The 22,460-nt window shown below is 35.8% G+C and overlaps 1 long non-coding RNA gene across 1 annotated transcript in view; it reads right to left on the bottom strand.

The window, feature by feature from the left end:
* Positions 1-21,882, bottom strand: part of LOC125280968 (uncharacterized) — a 380,871-nt gene extending 358,989 nt beyond the window's left edge. Inside the window, exon 1 of the long non-coding RNA XR_008958485.1 lies at positions 21,811-21,882. This is a non-coding gene — a long non-coding RNA (uncharacterized LOC125280968). The remainder of the gene's footprint in view (positions 1-21,810) is intronic.
* Positions 21,883-22,460: the final 578 nt, after the last annotated feature.

The raw sequence follows: 22,460 nt of genomic DNA, 5'->3' as shown, positions 1-22,460 counted from the left end.
TATCATGCTCCCTGATTTCAAACTATGCTACAAAGCTATAGTAACCAAAACAGTATGGTACTGGCATGGAAACAGACACATAGGTCAATGGAATAGAATAGGGAGCCCAGAAATAATCCCATGAATATATAGTCAATTAATCTATGACAAAGGAGGCAAGACTATACCATGAGGAAAAGATACTCTCTTCAATAAATAGTGTTGGGAAACTGGACAGCCATGTGCAAAAGAATGAAACTGGACCACTATCTTACACCATATACAAAAATAAATTTGAAAATAAAGACTTGAATTTAAAACCTGAAGCCATAAAACTCCTAGAAGAAAACACAGGCAGTAAGTTCTTTGACATCGGTCTTAGCACTATTTCTTAGAACAGTTTCCTCAGGCAGGAGCAACAAATGCTAAAATAAACACATGAGACTACATCAAACTAAAAAGCTTTTGCTCAGCGAAGAAAACAACAAAAGGAAAAGGCAAATACTGAATTGGAGATGTCTGTAAGCCATATATCTGATAAGGGGTTAATATCCGAAATATAATAACTTAAACAACTCAGTATCTACAGAACAAACAACCCGATTCAAAAATGGGTAAGGGACTTAAATAGACATTTTTCCATAGAAGATGTACAGATGGCTAATAGGCATATGCAAAGATGTTCAACATCACTCATCAGAAAAATGCAAATCAAAACCACAATGATATATCGCCTCACACCCATCAGATTGGCTATTATCAAAAAGACAAAAAATATTACTTGGTGAGAATGTGGAAGACAGGGAGTCCCTGAATGAAAGCACCAATTCAAGGAGATATGCACCTCTATTCACTGCACTTTTATTTACAATAGCTGATATATGGAAGCAAGCTAAGTGTCCACTGATAGGTGAATGGAAAAAGAAGACGTGGAATGGAATATTACTCAGCCTAGAGGGTATTATGCTAAGTGAAAGAAGTCAGAGAAGGACAAATACCATACGATTTCACTGATATGTGGAATCTAAAAACAAAAAAACAGAAACACACTCATAGATGCAGGAAATAAACTGTTGATTATGAGGTTGTGGGGGTGGGAAGAAATAGGTGAAGGTAATTAAGACGTATAGACTTCCAGTTACAAAATAAATAAGTCATGGGGGTATAATATATAGCATAGGGAAAACAGCCAATATACTTTAATAACTTTGTGTAATGAGATACTAACTAGTCTTATCATGGGGATCATTTCGTAATGCATAAAAATATTAAATCACTATGATTTACACCTGCAACTAAAAGGATATTGCATGTGAATCATACTTCAATAAAAAAACTGCAACCACTACAATTATCTTCTACTTACCATTAACCTGTCTCCTTTTCTCTTTTGCCACAGTACTTTTGAAAATCATTTCTAATATTTATTTATCTTGCTAGAATGTAAACCCCATAAAGACAGAGGTTTTCATCTATCTTGGCACAGATATATCCCAAGTACCTAGAACACAGCCCAGGACATGGTAGGCATTAAATGCCTGTTTTTGAATAGATTAACATAACTGTACTTAAGCTAACTTGTAGTTATTCATCCTAATGGGACCATAAATATAATCACAATTCATAGACTTGTTAAAGATCTTTTTGAACATCATAATCAATCCTACCAATCAGAGTTAAAAATGGAGATCAAATTCTGGGGTCCTCAGCTATGCCCAATTGGCTGGCACTGTGTTTTTAAGTTTTGTATTCGAATGTCATTAAGTAATATATTTTTTGATTTAACACAAGTCTCCAGCAACCTATCTTGTCTTATACTCAACTGACATCACTGATTTTTTTTAACCTGTTGGGCCCATGTATATGATTTATATTCCTAACAGAGTGATCAGAGAAGACAGTTTCCTAAAGCACTATTAGTGTTCTACTTGCTGTTTATCAAAGTATGCCTAAGGCTACTGAAGGAAAGGTCATTTTTTTTATCCTATTTATAGATATGGATAGATAATTCTATAAATGAGGGGGAACATCATCAAAATACCCTAGTTATGGCTTCTGAGCCTACAAACTCATTGAGGATAAAGTCTCTATCTTACTCACCTGTTATGACTGTACAGACCCTAGAAATATGCTACAGACTTAGGTGTGGCCTGCATGAGACCTATGCTGTTTTATTCACCATTGCATATCCAGTACCTAAAACTGCCCTTGCATAGGGAACATACTGCACTTGTTGAATAAAGGAAAGATTTCTTATATGAACAATTTACGAGTGTACTCTGAAAAGAACTAAATATCCATTTTACTCTGTCCCAAAATTGTTCTTCTATCACCCTTTCTCAGTTCCTACATATATTCTATGATACTTTATTGCAAGAGTAGTTCAATGAGAACGTTACCTGTTACCTGGAAGGACTATCTTATCTTATAACCTACTGTTTCTTTTTTTTTTTTTTTTTTTGGAGGTTTTATTTATTTATTGGAGAGAGAGAGAGGAGAGAGGGGAAGAATGAGAGAAAAAGAGAGAGAGTTAGCAGGGTGGGGGGACAGGCAGAGGGAGAGAATCTTCAAGCCAACTCCCCGCTGAGTGCAAAGCCTGACTTGTGGCTTGATCTCATGACCCTGAGATCATGACCTAAGTGGAAATTAAGAGTTGGACACTTAACTGACTGAGCCACCCAGGCACCCCATAAGCTACAGTTTCTTATTAACACAAAAGTAAGGATTAATTTATCCAATTAGTGCACTGTCTCAGTTAATGTAGATAGAAGGGCTCTAGAACAGGACACAGACCAGGCATGCCTGATGAAGATTCTGCGGAGAGATGTTAGAGGACAGTTCTGCTATGGGGGTCTGGGGTGAGTAAGGTATGGTACTAGGAGCCAGTGTGGAGTGGCAGAGTAGACAAAGTCAAGAGCAGAAGTTGAAGGGTTTATCATTTTCGTCCCCATCTGCTTTTGTTCCTTGCATATTCTGAAATAGATTTGCCTAAATTCGACTGACAACTTTTTTTTTGTGATCATTTCTTCTCAAGAACCAGGGGACCATAGCAGGCTATTCTTCTAGCCCTGGCATCTAATACATGGAGAATATAATAATTGCTTTAAGTGTAGCTAAATAAATCATTTAAGTGTATGGTTTGTTTGGCACATGTCAGATAATCACTTTCATTAAATAATGCAGTGAAAAGGGTTGCAGTGAGGATTGAGATGTTGTCTATAGAGCATTTAACATGGTGCTGGGCACATAGCAGTTTCTCATTATGCAGTAGTTATTTATAGTATTATATGTTTTCTACTTAAAAATCTTCTTATACTGAATTTTCCATTAGGCCTCTGAATGAATCCCCATAATTTTGTATGTCTAAAGGAGATGAAACACTGTCTTCTCTTTTGTATGTTTTTCGTCTTCTCTTCACTTTTGTTTTATTATAGGACTCAGAGGAAATTAAACTATTAACAATCGTGATAAAGCATATGAGACTCAAAGAACAAAAATAAGGGGCAGCTTATCCCCATTTTTCTTTTTTTTTTTTTTTTAAGATTTTATTTATTTATTCGACAGAGATAGAGACAGCCAGCGAGAGAGGGAACACAAGCAGGGGGAGTGGGAGAGGACGAAGCAGGCTCACAGCAGAGGAGCCTGACGTGGGGCTCAATCCCATAACACCGGGATCACGCCCTGAGCCGAAGGCAGACGCCCAACCGCTGTGCCACCCAGGCGCCCCATCCCCATTTTTCTAAAAAACGCCAAAGAGCAGTTATTAGGGAGAGAGACAAGGAGGACCTCCTTCCTTTAAAATACTTTAGAGAGTGCCATTAGTTCCTCAATACTCCACAGTGTGGCTACTCCAAAGAAATATACTACTGAAATAGGCTAAGCAAAAATAATTAAATCACTTTCTATTAGTTAATTCTAAGTTATATTCTGAAGAATTTTCACTTTCTTTTTTTAATCAAATAAACATGCACACATGGAAGACTGAACCCTAGATCTTATACAAAATTCCACAGAAACTCATACAAGATAGTTAACCAAACTGATCACTGCTTTCTATTCTATAGGGATAAATCTCAAGAGTAATGAATGATAATTATTGGTCATTTCACTTTAATTACATCTATATGACAAAGTATCAAGCTGGTTATTTAGTTTATGAATAATTTGATATGTTTATAAATCAAAGATTTGTTATAATTAAGAAAATACAGTATTTGAAAGACTTATTATATTTAAATATATACTCCTTCTTTGTTCTGCTGATAATTTCACTGTAAAATTATGGTGGGTGGACTGAGAATAAGAAGAATTACTAAGTATTCTGTTCATCTCAGTGGATAACTTTCACTCATTAGCTTTTATTAGACATCTGTCCCAACATCTCACTACAATGATGAATCTACACTTACTCAACAATCAACATAAAAAAATCACTGTTATCTCGGTTTCCTAATACAATAGTTCCTTACTTTGGCAGAGAGGGGGAGGGGTAAATTATATTTATGTAGTGCTTGATTATGGCAAATCTAAAGACAGAGAAAGAGACAAAATTTAGAATTTAAAAGATTTTCTTGGTTTTACTGATTCATTTCAGTGTTTAGTCCATCTTTGCTTAAATTTCAGCTTGTTTATTTGTATATTCTTTGCTAGTGTACTGAGTAAGGGCAACCATGCTTCTGGATATAAAGAGTTAAGACCAAGAAGAGGAGGGAGAAGATGAGAGAAAGCTGACCAGGAGGTGGAGCAAATGAGTGAATACTAATTAACTCTTCTCTCAAGTTCCCCTCTTCCTGTCCTTCACCCACAATCACTGGCAAGCACTCAGTCATAACTTTATCTCTGGATCTTGGCAGAATTCTGCTTAGAGAAACACTTGGAATTCCCAAGATTAAAAAAAATGTGTGTGAGGGGATATGGAGAGAGGTTTAAATGAGATGTTACAGAGAACAAATTTTCTTCAAGTTCTTTTCACAGTTGTGAATGTTCCAGAACATACAAAAAGGGTTTCTTCACAGATATTTTTTGAGCGTCTAACTAGTTTTTGGAGAAGAGATAAAAAGACCAATTAGCAAGTTCTTGGAAGAGTGAGGTGATCAATGAGAAGAATCTGAACTAGAGAAACACCATTAAAAAGGGACGGAAGGGGGGTGCGTGGGTGGCTCAGGTCATGATCTTGGGGTCCTGAGACTGGGATCGAGCCCCATGTCCAGCTCCCTCCTCAGCAGGGAGTCTGCTTCCCCCTGTCTCTCTGCCTCTGCCCCTGCTTGTACTCTCTCCCATTCTCCCTTTCTCTCAAATAAATAAATGAAATCTTTACAAAAAAGGGGGGGGGAGGAAAAGAAGAAAATAAGGGGATTTCTAAAGTGCAATGGGAATTGTGGAATCACAAATGATTACTGGGAAATGATTAGATCCTTGCAATAGTGGAGAAGGGGAAATGCAGCATGACACCAAGAATAGGAATCTAGGTTGTCAATGTTATCATTAACTAAGAGAGGGAATACCTAAGAAGGAGCAGGTTGGAGGGGGAAATAATCCCTTGGGTTTAGGACATATTTATTTACAGTCTGATATCCTGGTACGGTGTTCCAATATGGAATTGGAGTCTAAGAAAGAGATTAGGGCTGTGGTCATCAGGGCCTGAGTGACATTCGTTTGGAATCCAAGATAGGCACTTCCATCTGGACTGCAGGCCCAAGAAAGGGTAAAAAGAAGGGCTCTCTAAAAGTAAACCCACGCTAATTAGAAAGGCAATATCTGTCTTTATAAACCACCACCAAAATACAAATGAAATTTACTTCAAAAGGATTATTATATATGAAATTCCAATTATACTTGAATCATAACTTACTATAAAATGGTTCTAATCTTAGAGTATGAAATTAAAGTAGGTATTGATTGTAGAAAAGTGTGTCAACTATACTTCAACAACAAAAAAGGAGATAGTATCTATATTGTTTAGTTCCATCCATTATTATTATGACTTTACATTTAAAATAAGTAATTTACTCTAGGAAATCTTTTCTTAAAGACTATTACACCTATAGGTTCTAATTTTTTAATTGGTCGAATCTTAATTTTTTCCCCTTACAAATTTCTTTCACTGCCTTTATGCTTAAAAAGGCTTCTACCAATTTTAGAGATATTATCCTAGGATCTAATTATTTCATTAGGTTTTTTTCTCTTACATTTACCTCTTCAATCCATCTGAAGTGGATTTTTTTTAAATGTATAAAGATTTAATACCTGATCCAAGCCACTTCTCCTTATACTCTCCTACCAAAATACTTTACCAGCACCATTTATCAAATATGCCTTTACTTCCCAATTTGATAGTACAAAAAAAAAAAAAGGAATACTAATTTTTTTAAATACAACACACAAAAATGTTAAAAGCTTCCAACCATACATGACCCATATAAGTCAATAAGAATACTATGAAGAACAGAAAGAAAATGGGATAACAGGCCACAATCGAACATATAAAAGCAAAAATAAATACAGAGGGAATATCAGTCTTTCTCCAAAAATAAAAGGAAAGACACCCGAATTCATGGGTTGAAAAATTATTATTATTAAAAGATCCATATTACCCACATGTTCTACAGATTAAATGCTATTCCCATCAAAATTTCAGTGGTATACTTCATCGAAATAGCAAAAACAATCTTAAAATTTATATGGAATTACAAAAGACCTTGCATGGCCAAAGCAATGTTGAGAAAGAAAAATTAAGTTGGAAGTATCACACTTCCCGATTTCAAAATATATTACAAAGCTATAGTAATCAAAATAGTATAGTGCTGGCATAAAAACAGACATATAGGGGAGCCTGGGTGGCTCAGTCGTTAAGCGTCTGCCTTTGGCTCAGGGCATGATCCCAGGGTCCTGAGATCAAGCCCCACATCGGCTCCCTGCTCTGCTGGAAGCCTGCTTCTTCCTCTCCCACTCCCCCTGCTTGTGTTCCCTCTCTCGCTGGCTGTCTCTCTCTCTGTCAAAAAAAAATAAAATAAAATCTTAAAAAAAAAAAAAAAAGACATATAGATCAATGGAACTGAACAGAGAGCCCAGAAATAAATTCACTCATACTCAGCAAACTGGTTAAATTACATTCTAGGGTGCCAAGAATACACAATGGAGAAAAGATAGTCTCTTCAATAAATGGTGTTAGAAAAGTGGATATTCAGGGGCGCCTGGGTGGCACAGTGGTTAAGCGTCTGCCTTCGGCTCAGGACGTGATCCCGGCGTTGTGGGATCGAGCCCCACATCGGGCTCCTCCGCTATGAGCCTGCTTCTTCCTCTCCCACTCCCCCTGCTTGTGTTCCCTCTCTCGCTGGCTGTCTCTATCTCTGTCAAATAAATAAATAAAATCTTAAAAAAAAAAAAAAAAAAGAAAAGTGGACATTCACACCAAACTCAAAAGTCATCTCAAAATGGACTAAAGATTTAAATATAAGACCTGAAACCATAAAGGCCTAGAAGAAAAGGTTTTCGATTCTGGCCTTGGCAATGATTTCTTGGATATGGCCTCAAAAAGCACAAGTAACAAAAGCAAAAACAGAAAAATAGGATTATGTCAAACTAGAAAGCTTCTGCACAGCAAACAATCAACAAAATTAAGACAACCTAGAGAATGGGAGAAAATATTTACAAACAATGTATCTGATAAAGGGGTAATATACAAAATATACAAGGAACACTTACAACTTTATAGCAAAAATTAATAACCCAATAAAAAATGAGCAAAAGAACTGAAAAGACATTTCTCTAAAGACAATGTACAAATGACAGATATATGAAAAGGTGTTCAATATCACTAATCATCAGGGAAATACAAATCAAAACCCACAGTGTTACCTTAGGCTTACTAGGATGGCTATTATTTTAAAAATAAAGGTAAATATTGGGTAAGATATGGAGAAATTTGAACTCTTGGTCACTGTCGGTGGGAATGTAAATTGGTGCAACCACCATGGAAAACAGTGTAAAGCTTCCTCAAAAAAACTAAAATGGAACCATCATATGATCTAGCAACCCCACTTCTGAGTATTTATCTGAAATAATTGAAATCAGAATCTCAAAGAGATAATAGCACTCCCATATTCACTGTAGCTCCATTCACAATAGTGAAGATATGGAAACAATCTACACGTCCACTGGCAAATGAATGGATAAAAAAAATTGGTGGGGCACCTGGGTAGCTCAGTCGGTTAAGCATCTGCCTTCAACTCAGATCATGATCCCAGAGTCCTGGGATTGGGCCCCACGTCCGGCTCCCTGCTCAGTGAGGAGAGTGCTTCTCCTTTCTCCCCCAGCCTCTCCCCTTGGCTCACTCACTCTCTCTCTGTCTCTCTCTGTCAAATAAATAAATACAATCTTAAGAACATTTTTTAAAAATTTAAAAAAAAGAAAATTGGTATATACAACAACAGAATATTATTCAGCCATAAAAAGGAATTCTGCTATTTGTGATGTACCTAGAGGACATTATGTTTGAAATAAGTCAGACACAGGAAGACAAATACCACTTATATGAGGAATCTAAAAGAGTAAAACTCATAGCAGAGAGTGGAATGATGGTTGCCAGGTGCTGGGCGTAGGGGCAAGTGGGCAGAAAATAGAAATAGGTACAAAGTTTTGTTTATACAAAATGAAGTCTCCGAGATCTACTGTAGAGCATAGTGTCTATAGTTAATAACAATGTATTATGTACTTAAAAATTTGCTAACAGGGTTAGATTTAAGTGTCACAACAACAAAAAAAATTATAGTAATCATAAATAAGAAGGTGGGAGGAAATTTTACAGGTGCTAGATAAGTTTATGGTATAGACCATGGTGATGGTTTCACCATACTTATTTCCAAATTCAAAGTTTTATACTTTATACATAGCTTTTCTACATCAAAAAATTCATTAAAATTCAGTCTCTTGGAGCACCTGGGTTCTCAGTCAGTTAGGTGTCTGACTCGATTTTGGCTCATGTCATGATCTCAGGGTTGTGAGATCGAGCCCTGCATCAGGCCCCTTGCTCAGTGCAGTCTGCTTGGGGTTGTCTGCCTCTCCCTCTGCTCTTACCCCCACTCATGCTCTTGCTCTCGCTCTTTCTCAAATAAATAAATAAAATCTTTTAAAAAATGAAAATAAAATTCAGTCTTTCTTTTAGAAAGACTTTTAAGAAACTCAAATTTAAGCAAAAGATCCATTCTGAAGACTATCACAATGGCAGGAAATTTTAAAAAAATAAGTAACTATTCCTGTGGAATACGTGAAAACACATAAAAACACTGACAGAAACATAAATTTATACATTATTTCTGGAGGGCAATTTGGCAATATGTATAAAGAATGCTTTTTAAGCTAGCTATAAAATTTCTAGAAATTGCCAGGAAAAAATCAGATATATACACAAACATTCACATAGAGATTTATGATAGCATTATTTAAATTAGTAAGAAGTTGAAACTACTTAAATATTCAGGAATAGGTATTTTCGAGTAAGCTTCGTGTTTAGATAAAATTTGTTGAACATTTTACAGATATTAAAATAGTTCTAAGGAATATTTATTAAAAGGAGAAATATTATAGATATTAGAAAGAACTGAATATATTCATACATATTCTAAGTATTTCAGTTTCAAGTAGACATAAATGCTTAGGACAAAAAAAGAAAAAAATTAAGATGGTAAATATGTGTTCCAAAATGTTAGCAACATCTCTCTCTAGGTGGTAGCATCATTTGATTATCATTTAAAATGTTCTACTTTTCTGCCTAATGTTAGTGTTCTATAATATCTATATTTTTATACTCAGAAAAATATCTTAAATGAGTATCACCTAAAGAAAAAATGGCTTGTATAACTTAGTAAAAGAACATAACTGGAATTACTAACTCAATATGCCTACCAAATTTTACCTCAAATTTTAGTTTGGGAAAGGAAGTAATTAAGAATGCTGTAAGACCAGCCATTACCGAATACTGCAAGTGTTAAAGGGTGTTTTGGTTTTAGTTTCGAAGAAATGGAACAAATGCGTATATATACATAAAACTCCTAAATAACAACAGGATGTGAATTAAGGGTATTAGAAGCCTTCTATCTGCCACTGGAACATATAATTCAAGTAAGAATTAATTTATTTTAATTCTAGTTCATTTTCCTAAAATGAAAGCTTATTAAAGCAAATATTGTGAATTACATTATGTATACATTTTACTATGCAAGAGTTGGAAATTAGCATAAAAATAACTACAGAAAAGCTCAAGGAACCTCCTATATAATTTTTTGCCTAAGACATTTTATATGCTTTTTTCATGAAGTACTTCTCTGTGTCTGCTCCCTTAAGCCCCTTGCCCCTAGCTTGAGTAACTTAAACTCACACATGGCCTTGCTTTAATTATCATTCTCTTCTGTTAGCCTACATTTATCCTCTAGGATAAGAATTCTTGCTACAGGTTGTAATGATAGCTATAAGAGTCCCCATTCTTTCCCCAAAATTGATTATATACATTGTAGCGTGTGAGTGTGTGTGTGTGTGTGTGTGTGTATGTATGTATACTCCTGGGACATAATATATACTCAATAACTACTTCTTGAATAGATTATAGATTAATAAATGAATGAATCCATAACTGTGGTTTAGAGGTTACCCAACGTGACTTATATCTTCTTTTCTTTCATAGTAAAATATTAGTAACTCCATTTTATAAATGAGTAAATAAAAAGGAAAAGAGATTAAATTCTCACACAAAGCCACATGAACAGGGTATAAGACAAAAATGCTTATATACAACTTTGATAGTAATTTTAGTATGGCTTCATAATTAAATTATGCTGCCACATTCATTCATTCAAAAGTACTTGCCTTCATACAATGTATTTTTCTTTCATTGTGATAAATACGATAATATTTAACTAAAATGCTTGTACCTTGAACACACTTTAGAGTTCACTTCTCCTCTGCACTGGCACTGCTGTGGGTAATGAAAAGTTTAGCACATTCTTCTTCCCTAATATCCTTTATTGAGATAGGGGCTTCCCTTTTTATTCCTGCTCAAAGCCTGACTCTCTGGGCCATTGGGCCTCCTTATCACCATCACAGCACAGCCACCGAAGCTGTGGATGCATTCCGAGTGCTAAAAATAACTCGATTTGATTGTTTAGGCCAGGCCTTGAGGCCCCAAAGCTCACCTCTCGCTTTTATCCTAAGTAAAAGCAGATAGTTGTGTATAATACAAAGTACAGTGAAAGCCTGAATATGCTCCAACTCTTCTCATAATCCCGAACCTGAGGAACTGACTGTAAGGAAAGGCTTCTTTAACAAGTTGTCAGTTACAACTGCTTAGATTTTTTTTTTCTTTTGCTTGCTTGCTTTTTAGGAGGACAGACCATCTCTTGGTTTCATGGGAATTTATCAGTGGTTTTTCTTGGTAATGGACTGTGAAAATAAAATAAATTGCTTAGTGCTTTTACCATTGCTCTGATTTGTATCAGGAATCAGATTCAAAAACCAATTAACAGCCCTACTGTGATGAGAGGAGGGAGTTCTGCCCTAAAGAGAGAGTCTTAAAGCAGTCCCTGAACAAGGGTGTCTGACTGTAAAATGTAGTAAAGCAGAAATAAAGAAAAAATTTTAATAAATCAACTTGATTTTTGCTTAATGCATCACATGACATTATGTTTAGCATTTTTTTTTATTATGATTATCTCACCCTGCAGAAAGAAGAGCTAACCTGAAACCATTTTTCACTTATCGATCTGGCACAAATGTGAAGTTGTATAGCAAACGTTGCTGAAACTGTGGAAAAATGCGCACCACTCATTTAATATTATTTGCAACAGTGCTTTTATGGGGGAAATGTAGCAATATCTAGGATAATTGAGACTATGGGTACCCTATCTATAATCCTCCATTTTCAATTTTGCACATACATTCTTGAAAAACACTGGCATCTGAACTTAATGGGTCATGTTCAAGGATGCTCACTGTGACTTTACTTGTAACAGTAAAAACTGGAAATAATCTAAATGGCAATAAACAAGAGGATACCATATTATGAAATACAATAAAACAGGAAAAAAAAAGAATGAGGTACATCTTTATATTCAAGCATAAAGAGATCTTTTAAGATTTATCATTGACTGTGAGGGGGGCAAGCAAATTGCAAAACAGTGTGTTTTTATGTCAAAAACAAAACAATACTCTCTTTTCTACAGTTCGGTATATTATGCAACTCAAACATGAGAAAGAAAAAGACACTAAAAGGATACACATGAGGAGTTATTTCTCTAGTTACTTCTGGAGAAGGAGGAAGAGGCCCAAGAATGCAGTCATGACAAAGGGGACTTAGATTTATCTGGCATGTTTTAATTATTAATGAAGACAATGCAATTAATATGTTGCTTATATAATGAATACAAGAGTTATTCTAAATATAATTTGATTTTGAATGTATCTCTTTGAATAAATGCCTCAGAGAAAATTTTGAGTTGGTCATGAATAATGGCCCAGTTTAATTTTTTTTCTAATTTTTTTTTTGTTTTTTGCTGAACAATATAAAGCAATTGATCTATTAATAGAACTCTGCTTCTCTGAGTAGATCTTGGAAGAAAACAAGAAAAGTCATTATCATCTCTAGTGCTAACCCTGGGGGAGAAGTAGGGGTCAACGGATTCTTCTGTGGCGCAACAAAGGGGTGGGAAGAGGAAGATGCAAAGAGAAGTCAGTTAGGGGGCAAAAGGGGCCACTGTGAGCTCTAACCATACACACCCTGAAGGAAAATACCCGCTGCAGTCTCCTGCCAAGATACCAGAATGAGAAAAATGCATGGATAGGCAACTCCAAACCTCCTCCCTCACTTTCTTTTCCTTCATCTCTCACTACCCTGGAGAAATGGTCTCTTTTCCCATGACGACCATTGTTAATGATGATGAATGTGAAGAACTCAGGAGGGCAAGTTGGGAGAAACTGGATCTTCTTCCTCTTATTAACATAAGGAAGTAATCTAGGACAAGAATTATTATTAAAATCTACATTTTTAAATGACTTTTTATATTTTTACTTTTAGATTAGAATCATCTCATTACATTAAGCCTTTTTCCATACTGGAAGTAGCATGATGCCATGGATATAGTTGGGAGACCAATAATGTAAGACCAAATCATTGCATAATATCTACAGGGAAGCTTAACACTGTCAGATCACTACACTATTTTTTACTTTATTTCAGAAAAAGGGGTGAGGGGCATTATTCCCTAACATGATGTTGAGAACAAAAGACAAAAGAGCTTTAAAAATTGTAAATTATTGTACAACTCATAGTAGGTTGAGTCCAGCTGTGTTTTAGAAATATAAAAATTGGGAAAGGAAAGAGTAATGGAAAATAAAGAGGAGATACTGTGAATACAAATTTTTTTAAAGAGGGAAGATAGTCAATATTTTTTTAAGTTCATAAAATAAAAATATAGAGCTCAAACATACTCATTCCACTTAAACAGAATTTTATACAGTGATCATTCATCGCCTTTACTTTTTTTCAGCAAGCACCTCATTTAGTGAAATACGGTAGGAAAAAAACATGCTAATGAGTATGCAGAAATGACAGCGTTGAGTGTGTACAGAGAGACACCTGTTAAAGGAATAATATATCTGAAATTCCTATGTTTATTCCAATCTCTTCAGAGAGAAAGCAACAAAATATATCAGGAAAAATAAAACTAGGGTGAGTTTTCTAGAAAACTAATTTTCGATGAAAATTTCTAAAAGCTTTTAAGTTCTAGGAGATACAAAGCTGCAATTTGAAACTTAGAGGAACTGACACCAGATTACCACTGGGAGCAAAGCCCTGTTTGTGACCTCAGAGAGAGAACTTCCCTCTGTCCAAAGAAAATAAGGAAGGGTGATGGCGTTTTGACTGCAAGCACCGATGCATAATATTTTCAGCTTGACCTGATATGAATGCTACTTTTGGTCCACTGATTCCCAAAACACAAATTGTCACTATAGGATAACTAGCTTTGATGATAAAAATATTTTATCTTTCATTTTCTACAGAAATGAAAAGAGAAAAAACAATTGCCTCAACCCAAAAATAACTATTATTCTTGATAACCATAATATTAACAAAATTTACATGTCTTTTTATGTTCTAGGCACTATTCAAAGCACTTTATATTTAATCCTCATTAATGACCCTATAAAGTATGTACTATTTTATACACAGATTACATAATGCAAATATATATATTCACAAACATACACATATACTTGCAAAACATACACATATTACTGATATATATATATATATATAGTTTCATATTTGGTTTTCATCTTAAAAATAATCTTTTCATCACTTAATTACTAGAGATGATTTTTTGCAAATAAAAACATACTTAAAACATATAACAAAATTCAATGACACATTTATAGTATAAAAATGGCATCGGTTCTTCATTTTTTCAGTTTTCTTAATAAGGATACACTGTATTGATTCATTGTTTACATTATCTTTTTGTTAATATATGAAAATAATACACTGAGTTCAGGTAGTAACTAGGAGTGAGGCTTGAAAAAAACGTTAGAAATTAGCAGTTGGTCAAATATCTGAAGTCTTTCAAAAACTATAAATATCTCTTTGTTAACTTTTGTTCTCTAAACGCTTATGCCTTCCTTCAAAGATTTTTCTCCACCTGAGTAAGTGATTGCAAAATCTCTGACTGTTGATGTGTTTATTGCTAGTGTCTACAATGCATCAGTCTAGCACCAGTGCTAGGTACTGGTGACTTAATAACATTGTGAACACAAAGCTTGCAGAATGGAGAGGAGACAAGGGTAGACAGAGTGCTAAGATAATGGAAGTACAAAGTGCCACTGAACCACAGAGCAAGGACCCTGAATCCAGCCTAGTGGTGTCTTGGTATCCCTGTCCCTCTCTTCCTCCTTCCCTTCCTCCCTGCCTCACTCCTCTCCTCCCCCTTCTCCATCCCACCTTCCCTCCTTCCCACCCTCTCTCCCTCCCCTCCTCCTCCTCCTCCTTTTTCTTCTCTCTCTCTCTTTCTCCCTTTCGTGTGTGTGTGTGTGTGTGTGTGTGTGTGTGTGTGTGTGTACACAATCAATGTCTTATTCTGAAGATAAGTAATTAGGTGAGAGGGGAAAAAGCAAGAGGGAATGTGACTGGAGAGTATAAATTGGGACAAATACTATCTGCTTCTAGCGAGAGAGCCTGTTTTGCTCACACACTGTGCAAAAGCTGAAGAAGCAAAAAAAGGAATCTAGGGTGGTTCAGAAATGACAGAACCTGTAAAATCCAGGAATCACTGTGATAGAAGCCATTAAGATCCATACATTCTTGATGATGGCCTAAAACTCAGCTTTTAATAATTAAATGTTATTTTAAAAATCTTGGGGTGCCTGGCTCCCTCAGTCAGAAGAGCATAGGACTCTTGATTTCCGGGTCATGAGTTAGAGCCCGACACCGGGTGTAGAGATTATTTAAATAAATAAAACTTTAAAAAATTCTGAATAAAGTAGTTCTTACACAGGGGAATTCTAATAAAACATTAAGATAAGGGGTAAATACAGGGGGCCTGGGTGGCTCAGTCACTTACGTGCCTGCCTTCTGCTCGGGTCATGATCCCAGGGTCCTGGGATGGAGCCCCACATCGGACTCCCCGTTCAGTGGGGAGCCTATTTCTCCTTCTCCTGCCTCTCCCCCAGCTCATGCTGTCTCTCTCTCTCAAATAAATAAACAAAATATTTCTTTAAAAAAGATAATGGGTAAAATACATAGGGAACACTCTACCACAAAAGCTGGGATGGTATATGGGTTAAAAAAAAAACAATGTAGGGACGCCAGGGTGGCTCAGTTGGTTAAGTGTCTGCCTTCGGCTCAGGTCATGATCTCAGGGTCCTGGGATGGAGTTGGCTTTTTGCTCAGTCACAGGCCTGCTTCCCCCTGGGCCTGCCACTCCCCCTGCTTGTGCTCTTTCTTTCTCCCTCTCTCTCTCTCTGGCATATAAATAAATAAAATCCTCAAAAAGAAAAAAAAAAAAACCACCAGTGTAGAAAAGATGGGTGGTATGTGTCAGGATTTGCCTAGACTTAATTATGTATGCTAATAAGATTAAACATAGAACCAAATGAAATTTCTGCCATCTCACATCCTGAGCTTCTTAAAATTTTAGATTCTTGAACCTCAAACAACTATCACTTTTTAAATTCATATTAAAATTGAATGTATGAAACAGAAAAGAAAGATTTAAGTTGGGAAAACGCATATAAATAAATAGAAAACAAAAATCTAGGCAATATACTGATAACTAAATCCAATTTGAAGGGAATAGCCAGTTCAAAATATCTACTGTGCATGATCTAAATAGTCTAACTTTCTGAATCTGGTCATATATATATAAATTTGGAGTAGTATACTTCTCAGTAGGATACATGTTAATAAATGGAGTAGATTAGGGCATAAAATGAGAAGCCTGCTTGCATTTTCAAATATTTAAATTTCAGTTTTCGGAGCAAACCCAGCCATTTTTAACCTAGCTCTGGTATCTAGTCTTACTCACTCAAAATACAGATAAAGTCTGAATCATAAATTAACATATAAATGACTTTGTGTTGATTTAGAAAAACTAAGTTGACCCTCAGGTCCTTTAACCATCAGTGAAGCCTAATGAAATAAAGAGCATTACAAGTTTTGGGGAAAGTGTCACCAAGTTTTCACTGATTCATTCAATAAGTATTCATAGGACATATTCCTGGAGAATATAAATTCCGTGCACTCAATGTCCCTATCATGTACTTAAAAGTATAAAAGTCAAAATTATAAAATGCTAAATAGCAATTTTATTAGTCAGGGTTCTCCATAGAAACAGAACCAATAGGATAGATATAAATGTATATTAAGAGTTGTTTCTTTGTTGTTGTTTTTTTTTTTTTAAGGAATGGACTTAGAAGGGGGCCCTCAAGTTTGAAATTTGCAGGGGAGGCAGCAGGCTAGAAACGCAGGCAAGATTTCTGTATTTCAGTCTTAGAGGCAGAATTCATTCTTCTCTAGGCGAACTCTTGTTTTTGCTTTAAGACTTTCAACTGATTGGATGAGGCCCATCCACGTTATCAAGAGTATTTTCCATTTTTTTAAAGTTTACTAATTATATGTTAATCACATCCAAATAGCTTCACAGCAACATCTAGACTAGTGTTCAGTTAGTTAGACCAAACAACTGGGCACTGTAGCCTGGCTAAGCTGACCATAAAATTTAACCATCACAGCAGCTTATGATAATAGACAAAGTTATTATTTCAGATATAACATTTAATATTGCAGCTCTCCAATGAATTTTAATCATATATAAATCCAAATGAGCCGTTATGAAAACTAGAATATTAGATCAGTTGCTAATTCCTCTTGAATATGGGCTGGTCTTAACCTGCTTCTAAGGCAAGATTAAATAGAAAAACCAGATACAGCTTCCCCCCCACCCAGCTCATATTCCTGGGAAGCTTGCCCTGGGAACCTAGCCACCATGCTGTGAGAACCCCAGATGGCATCCAGAGACCATATGTAGGTATTCTAGACAACAGCTTCTGCTGAGCTCCTAGCTAGCTACCAACCACAATTATGAGAGAAGCAGCCTCTGAGATGACTCAAGTCAACATCTAACAGCAACCATATGAGAAATCCTGAGCAAAAACCAACTAACTAAAGCCCAGTCAATCCCTAAAGCAGTGAGAAATAATAAATTATTGCTAGTGATTTATACCACTATGTTTGGTAAGACTTGTAATGAATCAAAAGATAATGGACATATTTTACTGGTAATTGAACTGATATTTTTTAAATGTAATTAATGTCTTGAATTTATTGAATACCTACTGTGTGCTGGAAACTGTTTTAAATACTTTATAAATGTATAAAAACACATTCAATTATCACAATGACCCAACAGAGAGAGTTGCTTGTTACAGATGAAAAAGCAGAGGCACAGAGAGAATAAATAACCTGCCCAAAGTCATACAAGGATTTGTGGAGCCAGGATTTGAACTCGGTCTTGCTCCAGAGTTCACACTTTCTCTAACATCATACATTTTCCAGTGAAACAGAGAAGATGACAAAGGGGTTTTATTTCATACCTAGAAGAACAAGGCCATGGAAGCATTGGTTATCATTAAAAGAAAACTAGAAAAGCTTTACAACTGTTTAAATGGTATATAATCCTGTATTGTCCCCATGTGATACCAAAATGTTTTGTTTTGTTTTGTTTTGTTCTCAGGCACAAGAAGACTATGAAAAGAAAGAAAAAGTTTCCTCTGCTACTGAGGCCTGGAAATCCTTAACAGTTGCCATAAGCTTTAAAGAGTCCTAGGATAACTTAATGTAAAATAAATCAGACTAGTTTGACTTGCAAAGGCTTAGATGATTTTAATAATGCCATGAATAGATATTCAGAGAAAGGCAAGCACACAAAAAAGGAAACCAACCAACCAACCAACATTTCCTCATCCTGCCCAATGAACCTTATCCTTCACTCATCAATGTTGGCCCAAGAGGTCTTCTTTCAGCTTGTCTATGTGAGGTCCCAGAAACTTGTGACATCATCTTCTCACCTTGGCTTCTGTGTTCCTTAAATATATCTTGCATCACCAAGTCAAATTCTTAAATATAGAGTCTACACAACAACCAGTGGTAAGGTAAAGTCAAAGTATTCAAAGTTGAAACACACTGCAGATTATCACCAGCTGATTCTACTTAATAAAGTACTGCAGGATGACAAAAGGAGGCTGTGACAAGTAATGCATCTTGTGTCACTATGACAGAGAATTATTTACTAGAGAATCATTGAACAGAGGATCTTGCCATTTAAGCATGGAGTCCAAAATAGCTACATTATTTCTATTGAAACCTTCCTCGTGGCATGGGCAAGATGATAAATGATAAAGGTGGACAGCATAGTTTTAAAAGTAGACATCCTTATCTTTCAGAAGTGGAAGGAAGATACAGAAAATAAATGTGAGAAAAAGAAGAGCTGTCTTTAACATCAGGTGTTGGCCTGGTACTATTAGCTGGACCCTGGTGTTGCTAGGAGGTTACCTGATACTCCCAGACAGATCTCAATCTTCTCCCATGAACATAAATAATTTTACACAACATCGACATTAGACAAAGCCACTCAGAGGTCGTGATGGATCAAGACAAAAAATAAGACCAATGCCTGTACAAGTCTGAACATAAACATTGTCCAAACCATAAAAATAACTCAACATTCTCCCATTCTGGCTCATACGAGTAACTGCCACTTCTTTATCAATGGCTGCCCTCCTTTAGCCTTGCCCTCCTTCTAGATAAGATCTATTAAAATACCAAATTGTGGAATTACCCACATTTCCAGACAGCATCTAATTCAGAGCAAATCGTCTTTAAACTCTCTCCAAAACCACCCACCATGAGCCCAAATCCTACAATAAGTCCTCCCTAACACCCCATTACCAAGATGTTAATCAGTACCCAATGGCATGTAGTATCTCTCTCCTCACAAGAGAAATAAGCTCTACTTGTGCAACTACACATGCATTCCTAGTGCTCTTTAGCAGAGGGTGTAGACAAATGCAAGCAGGAAAGAGCCTGAGCCTTATATGGATCGAAAATATGGTAAGTCTCTGGTCGATAAAAAGAATAATCATGGTAACTATTTTACTAAGTCAGACATCAACAACTGAATAGATGATTTGTAATACACAATATATAGAATCTTTACAAAAACATTTTAAGTAATATTTAAGAGTAAAACAGGCTACTTTTTTAACTGCAAAAATGGGAAAAAGTTTATTTTGGGATTAACTCATGAGAAAGTTGAATACACAAATACAAGGACAAACCAAGTTATCACTTCAGCATAAAGGTCAACAGATTCTTTGGTAATTTCATGACAAACATATTCTGAGTATAACTCATTCTCCGTATACTCATTTGGAAATTGTATTTTTCTTAAATGAAGAAATACAGTTTGGGAATTTTGATACTGTAGAAATCCATCTAAATATTCCTTCCTGGTTATCCTTTATCACTAAAAGTATCCATATTTTGAGTGTATCATTTACTTACAAAATAACTACTGTGTGCAGGATGCATATTTGGTACTTTATCCATGACACTAACAGCAGGAGGAAAAACTGAGCTCTCTCTGTTTTTATAATACTTGAACTATCTCTGTATAGTATGTAGACTGTCATGTAAGGAGGCTGAAAAACTGGTATGCATATGTGTGTCCGAGTGCATGCCTTTATAAGACCCTGAGTTTGAGGAAGCGTTTTCTTGTTTGAATTCACCCAGCTGCCACAAATCCTCAGGCTCTACCCCAGGGAAATGTGGAGGCATTTGATGAGGAGCTATAGCCTGATGGGCAGTGTATAGATTTTGCAAATGTACTGAAAATTAAAAAAAAAAAAAAAACTCATTTAGGGCAATTTTAATGATGATCCATCACGTGGTTTGAAAATATAAAGGTGGGAAGGGAAGAGGCCTGGTTGTGTTATTGTGGATTGGCCTGGGGTCACAAGGACCAGATGGAGAAGCACAAGGAAACCAAAAAGAGACATTCGGCAGGAGTGGCCTTCACCCAAAGGGAAGCGCTTACTCATGAGAGTATCTGGGTGAAGGATGAGCTTGTGGAAAATGTTGATGAGAATTTCAGTCTGCTTTCTCCCCAGATGATTTCATAAATGTGCCTCGTATATTAAAATTGTCCATAATAATTTAGGTTTAAACAATCCTCTGAGAAGCAGTGATAGTGAGAAACCTATAAAAATAATGAATGTAGAAAAATTCCCAGAATGTTCTTACTTTAAAGGAACTTGATCAGAAGCTAAATCTTATGAATTTGTGAACACGATTTAATCTTTTAGCTAGGGTCTGACCCTAAACATACTATGGAAACTTGTAAGGAAAGAACGTTATTTGAGTACGAAGAATGTAGGCAACTTTTAAACCACAGAATATGTTCAATGACCATCAGAAAGTTCCTGTTGAAGAGACTCAATGCACATGTAGTGCAATCTCGCAGGACCCAAACCTGCCCAAAACCTAAGACCTCCTTCTGAAGAGAAATTCTGTGCATGTGATCATTGTGGAAAATCCTTGGCTGAGCTTTCCAGCTCTTCCTCATTTGCATTCTCAACACTGTGTCAGCTTCCACCAGCCCATGCTATTTCTCCTTTCTCTTCACCTTCCTCTCAGCTTTCCATTCTCTCCCTCACCTTTATACATTGACACATATCTGTATGTTAGAAATCACTTCCCTTTTCCATTCAAGTGCCGGTTTTTTTGCTGGTGAGTGTTACTTTCATTTGTTTTTCCTATCCTATTCCTTTTCTATTCTCTGGCAGAAGAAGAGGGGCATATTTGTACCTATTCCATTTTTTTAAGCTCACCAACTTTTTATTTTATCAAGGAAAGGCATTACAAAAACAACTATTATAACTATTATTTTGTAAAAAGACAGACAAAAAGAAATTTATAAAACCAAAAAGTAGGAAGGGCATAATCTCAGAATAAAGTATAGTTTTTCCCAAGTTAGGACAGTTAGAAAATTTATGCCAACAATACCCACCACCATCATACTTACATTTCCCATTTTGCCAAAAAATAATGAAATCTTCATCTGAAGTTATCTCTGTCTTTTGGATTCTATGATTCTATTTGTTCTATGATATTCTGTATGATATATTTTATATATGCTTATGCTATATAGTAGTCTTCTTTTAATTTGTAATGGTCTATCTCCTACACATGATTGTGGATAGTAATTTTCAAATCCTAAGCAGTCTCTGTCTTACCTTATTTTTTAATTGAAATTCTTGTGGAGATAGTTGTAGATTCGAATGCAGTTCTAAAGCAGTTCACATGGAGCTATAAAAAGTAATAGAGAAGCCCCGTAGTTACTTTCTTTATCCATTATAATACAGTATTTTGCAGAATACAACGAGGATATTGAATAGATACAATTCACACATCTTATCCCAATTTCCCTAGTTTTACCTATATTCATCTGTGCATGTGCATGTGTTTGTGTGGAGGGGTGTACTTAGTTCCATAAAAAATTACACAATCATAGGTTTGTACATCCACCACACAGTCAAGATGCCAAACAGTCCCATCACTGTAAGAATTCCTCGTGTTGCCCCTGATAACCACATCCACCTCCCCACTGCTTAGCCCCCATCCCTAACACTTAGCAATTTCTTCATTTCAAAAATGTTATATGAATGGGATAATATAATATTTAACTTTCGGGATTCGTTTATTTCACCTAGAATATCCCCTGGATAGTCATCCAAGTTACTGTGTGTATCAATGCTTTGTTCCACTTTGTTGTTGAATTGTTAGTATTCCATGGTATGTATATGTCATGAATTGTTGGCCATTCATCATTTGAAGAATAACTGGGTTGATTCCACATTCTGGCTATTAGAAATAAAACTGCTTT

This window comes from Ursus arctos, unplaced genomic scaffold (assembly GCF_023065955.2).
Source record: "Ursus arctos isolate Adak ecotype North America unplaced genomic scaffold, UrsArc2.0 scaffold_9, whole genome shotgun sequence".
NCBI classification, from domain to species: domain Eukaryota; kingdom Metazoa; phylum Chordata; class Mammalia; order Carnivora; family Ursidae; genus Ursus; species Ursus arctos.
Note: the sequence above shows the minus strand (reverse complement) of the source record. Positions and strands in the feature narration are given on the sequence as shown.